Consider the following 6,000-nt stretch of genomic DNA (forward strand, 5'->3'; position numbering starts at 1 on the left):
CACACATATGTCATTCATCACTAGATATCCTGGATATCTCAGGACCTTTCTTCTATTTTTTAAAATAAACTATATTGTGCATATTTGAGGTTTATAATAATGTGTTATGGGATACATATAACATCTACTATAGTGAAGTAGACTAACATTGCTGTCATGTCACACTGTTATTTCATGTGTGACAGGAACAGCTAAAATCTACTTATTTCACAAAAATCCATAGGAAATGAATTTTACAAACTTTCGTCCTCCTGTTTAACATTGATAACTATACTAGTGCATATTTATATATCTGTTCTTTGGCCTCCATTGACCTATGTTTTCCTACTTCTTCCTCTATGTTTGTATATTGGCTAGAACCTGGGTAGGCCTGGGGACATTATGCCAACTGAAATACATTAATGTATTTAGTCAATGGTTGTTTTCTTCCAGGAATATGCTAGTAACAGATGTGTTAAACATTTTTGCAAATACATGAATGTATAGGCTTGAGTAGTGCTGCTTTTCTTTCTCTATGACACTTTGTTCAAGGTGGAAACACTGAATCAACAGGTATGTCCTTTCTAATTTTTAATACATTTCAATAAATTCTGCCACATTACTTCCTGAAAAGTCGCAGTGATTTACACTCCCGCTCACAGTGAAGATGGGCCCCTGCTTTTCCATACAGCCTCCCTAAAGCCACACCATTGCAGGCCAAACTTCAGAGTTATTCTGAAATTATTAATGCCCAAATTCTACATATTTGAATCTCATAGAACTTTTAACAATTTAGAATCACAGACCACACCTCAAAACAATTAAATCTTGAGTCCTGAGAATCAGTATTTGTTGTTCCCTGGGCAATTTTCATGTGATCAGCTTCCGAAAATATTACCCAACTCAATCTACAGTAGTGCATTGTTTGTAAATTTGCATTGTCATGACTAGTTTACATGGTAATTTTTCCACTTGGACTATCTCTTCTGTAAAACTTGTTTCTTCCTCTGATAATTTTCTCTTTTTTTTTTCACATTTTCCTGTTCTTTTCAGGGAAGTCATTCAATAGGAGAGAAATTAATGCTTTATATAATTTGTCTTGACTTAAATGGTTCCTCTAGTCACATAGAAAGTTTTTATCTTTATGTCATCAAATCTGACAAGTTTTCTCTTTTTTCTTTTTTTGGTAGATACTGGACAGTTTGTACTAAAAAGGCCTTTTCTACTGCAAATGTTTGCTTGTATTTTATTCTAGTAGATCAATACTCTCTCTAGAATCATTTTTGTAGTTAGCATAAAAGAATTACTTTTTCAGTTTCCAAAAGGATAGATAATTGTTACCAAAATAATATGAAACAAACTGTGCATTTCTGTTATTACTATGTTATTACATTTAAGACATCAAGGAAATTATTGAATAAATAGTAGTACTATAGTTCATGCTTAGTATTTATCATGATACAACGTGGGGTTTTTTTGTTGTTTGTTTGTTTGTTTGTTTGTTTTGGTACCAGGAATCAAACTCGGGACTGAGCTAAATCCCCAGCCCATATACAACTTTTTTAAAAGAGACCAATTTGTATGTTTTGATTAGGGAAGATGCCCATTTTATATACTTAAATTTTAAAAGTAAGATGCAGGATAATTTGTGTAGTAGTATTGTCTTAGTTATTTTCTCATTGCTGGGACAAAATACTCAACACTCACAAATTAAAGGAGGAAAGGTTTCATTTGGCTCACATCTTGTAGGGGTTTCAGTCCACAGTTGGCTGCTCCAAGTCAGGGGAGCGTGGTAGAGGCAGAGCACAGAGTAGAAACAGCTCATGGCATGCTGGTGTGGAAGCAGAAAGGGATCAAGGGAGGAGGAGGGAGATGCATTCTTACAGGCCATGCCCCCAGTGACCTACTTCTTCCCTCTAGGCTTCACCTCCCAAGAACATACCCAGCTAATAAACTCATCAGAGGACTAATCTACTGAGAAGTATCACATTCCCATGATCCAATCACCTCCTAAAATCCTCACCTATGAGTGCATGAGGTGTTGGAGGGCCATCTAGCTATGAACCACAGCAGATGCCAGTTTAATTAAAGGAAAAGCCATGTGCATATATTAATTGGACAAGGCAAGGAAAACATTTGGAGAGACATGAATGAAACATAAGCCTTAATATTGTGACTGGAGTCATATGGTAGAAAAACCATTTTAAACACTTGTTATTTAAATTTGACAGGAGTATGGTGTGGCTTTTAGATCCAAATCACTGTAAGAATGATGATAAGTTTAAAAGGTAATGGAAAAGGCACTTCTGTTCTACATAAGGAGATGACATTTGATTTGCATTTTAATTTAGAAGAAAATTGTTGGTATGCCCCAAATAAATGATCGCATGTCATTTGTCATAAAAGGAAGAATCCTAGTAGATGCCCTCATACCAGATGTTCATTCTGAATGATTGGTTTTAGGGAATAAGAATAATGGTAGCAATAGCCATCAATTCAAGATAATAAAGCTTAGCTGGGTGTGGTGGCACAGGTCTGTAATTCAGTACTTTAGGAGACTGAGGCAGGAGGATCCCAAGTTTGAGCCTAGCCTGGGCAATTTAGCAATTTAGTAAGACTCCGTCTCAAAGTAAAAAACAACAACAAAAAATGGCTGGGCATGTACTTCAGTGAGAAGGCCCTGAGTTCAATTTCTAGTACCAGAAGAAGGGTGGGGGGAGCTTGCTGACCAAGGAATTCAATGAACCCCCAAAGAAGAGTTTCCCTGGGAGAGATATGCACTTGAGATTCATTTGTTCAGGAAAAAAGCAAAACTTCTTAAGCTATCACCCATCACCAAAAGTCACCCTGCTCACAGGCCTTCGCAGCAGGCTGATCCTTACAAGTGAGTATTATGGGAAGTGGTGGGGACCCTGACCTTGAGGGAGAAGGCCCAGGCAGCTTCTCTTCGGGTCTTTCTTTACTGACTCAGATTCCAGAGATCAACTTGCTTTGTTTTTGCCTGAAATCTGCTCCTCTTCAACAACATTCCTCTAGATTCTGCCTACTCAACCTTGGCTTTCCAGGGGCCCCATTCCTCCCCAACTCATAGCCCCTCCCCCAACCTCTGCTATGGTGTCTACTAACTAGGACAGAACTGTTGGGGACCCAAGGATCTGGGCTTTGATAAAGCTCATCCTGTCCAAGTCTTAGAGAAGCTCTCCTTATAGCGCAGACTCTGGACTACCTCAACCACTTCTTAGCTTTGTAATCTGAGCGAGTTTCTTAATTTTTCTGGTCCTCAGTTTCCTCCTCTGTAAAATGGGATAAAAAGAGTACCTAGCCGGGCGTGGTGGCGAATGCCTGTAACCCCAGCACTCGGGAGACTGAGGCAGGAGGATCACTCTGAGTTTGAGACCAGCCTGGGCTACATAATGAGTTCCAGGTCAGTCTCAACTACATAGTGAGACCCTGTCTAAAAAAAACCAAACAAACAAAAAAGTACCTACTACATGGGGTTGCTATGAGGATTACATACACTCTGTCATATGTTAAAATAGTGCTGGGCATGTACTAATTGTTAGTTAATTATACTATTTTTATTACTTCCTCTACTTTTAGTTTTATTTTAGAAATAGTTCCTGGGAAGAGCTTACCAGATCTTTTCACCACGAGTGTTCTAACCTTTTTTGGGAGAAGATTTCTTAGAATCATTCTTTACTTTTTTAAATTGTGTTTTTAGAAAAAACACTATGGAACATGAGCTGTGTTCTCAGAAAATCATCAGTATACAATGCAAGATCGTTGACCCGAATCACAGTACCATGGGGTAAATCTCAGTCTTAGAGTCTTGACAACTCTACAGCAGCTCAGTCATCCGCCAGTGGAATGGACGGTATCCTCCCAGTTCCTTTCGAGGAACTCCCTCCAGACCGCACCAGTAGGGACATGCCTGGCCTCCTCCTTGAGCTCTTCCTCTCCGCTCACAGACAGCATGCAGCTGGATGCTGCACGGCAAAGATCGGTAAACTGCACAACTACAGCCTGGCCCTGTTTTGACAAGCCCTTGAGCTAAAGATAGATTTTATATTTTCAAAGGGTTGTAAAGCAGAGACCGAAAAAAGCCTAAAATACCTACTCTGATACCTTAAAGAGGTTTTCTGGCCTCTGAGATTGAGTTTCTTGGGACAAACACTATTCATAGCTCTTGTGACTGCTTTCTTTCCAGAAACTTCTCAGATGTGGTTATGCAAGGTCTACTCAGCATCCCTGGCCTCTACCACACTTCTGTCTGAGTTATTTGTGGTCCCTCCCCTGAAACACTTCAGCTTTCGTAAAGAACCCTCTCCTTTTTATTTTCCTCCCATGTTGCCTATCCTGTGTTTGAGGATGATGGGGGTTTCAACCTTTGTCTTTGACATAGAAATAGCATCTCCTCCTTTCATTTCCTGCAGGTTGTACTGTTCATTTCCTAGTTGGGGTACCTGCAGGGTCAGCAGCCCTGACAGTTCACACAGCTGCTGACATTGACATCAGGACAATGTGGACTTGGCTATTCAGCAGAGCTGTTTTTTCGGGGGCCGTGTGCACCCCACTGGTGAAGGCAGCACTCATGCACCGATGTCCTCGCTTACAAGTAGACAGTAAAACAAAGAAATGCACAAGTAGAGGTGGTTAGCAGGAGCACAGAAGGAGACAGAAGAGGATTATCAGGGAGGATCGAGCTTCAGTTTGATAGCAGAAATAACTATAATTTTTTTATCTACTGGGATGGGAGGTGAGCTAATACTTTAGGACTGTACATTTCCATATCACTAATGTTCTCATGATGAATATGAGAAAAGGGCCAAAATTATACACATATAGTCCCTTTTTGTTTTGTAATCAATCAATCAATAAGAGAGGGGGCACATGTGGCTTCCAAGAAGAGCTCTGTAGACACGGGCAGAATGAGAGTAGGACGGTCACTCAGTCTCCAAGGTGATAAGCCTTGTTTGTTCAAGGTTTTGAGTCCTTGGAATTGGCTCTTTCTTCACCTGGGGGTCTTGTCCTTCCCCACAGACCAAACAGTCCTAGGGGGTTCTGAGATCTTGAGTTTCCATGTCAGAGGAGACTTGGAGGTTGGGAAAAAAACAGACTCACCCATCTGAAACACTTCCAAAGAAATAGGATACAGGAAATTTGAAAGAGCATTTATTTTGCCTTTCTGCCCTGATGCAGTCGCAGGAAGCAGTTGATAAATTCTTCCGTACTGCTGTATTCTCTCTGCCCTAGGCTTTCCATTGATTTTTTAAAATCTAGACCAAAGCATGGCTGCTTTTTCCATAGGAAGAAGCCTGGGGCCAACTTTGTTTCTGGACTTTCTATGTCCAGATATTTTTCCTGCCAGAACTCAGGATCTTATAATCCTGGACTTAAACCAGTTGGTAGCAACACTGCCAAGTAAGTAAAATTAGTTTCTCTATACAAACCTCCTCTCTTTCCAAACCTCCATACAGGGGGAACATTGCTCCTCTGAAATGCTGCAATATCTGAAAGTTTTTGAATGTGAAAACGATGCTAGAAAAGCTTGGATTTTGGAGCATACTGGGTTTCGAAGTTTCGGATTAGGATGTGTATTGGTAAAGTCTGTTCAAATATTCAAAAACCTGAAAAACTCCCAAATCTGAAATACTTCTGGTTCCAAGCATTTCCAATAAAAGATAGTCGCCATATATACATTTCTTTAGCTTTCAGAATGGATTGGATTGTAAAAATTGTTAGGTGTATTTTGAAATAGTAACAATAAATGAAAGATAAGATCACTTATTCTAGTTGTAGTCCATTATTTTCCAAGAAGTATCTAGAAGCTTCATTTTAGCACTTTCAGCCCTTCCCTCCATTTGGCTGTTTGGTTTGTTTGTTTGTTTGTTTGTTTTTTGGTACTGGGGATCAAACTCAGGTCCTTGTGCTTATGAGGCAAGCGGCAGAACCATTGAGCTAAATCCCTGGCCTTTCCCTTCCTCCATTTGGAAGAAACACTTTCCCGCTGTAGTTCAACCC

The sequence above is a fragment of the Fukomys damarensis genome, unplaced genomic scaffold, assembly GCF_012274545.1.
Source record: "Fukomys damarensis isolate Sample0158 unplaced genomic scaffold, DMR_v1.0_HiC HiC_scaffold_14, whole genome shotgun sequence".
NCBI classification, from domain to species: domain Eukaryota; kingdom Metazoa; phylum Chordata; class Mammalia; order Rodentia; family Bathyergidae; genus Fukomys; species Fukomys damarensis.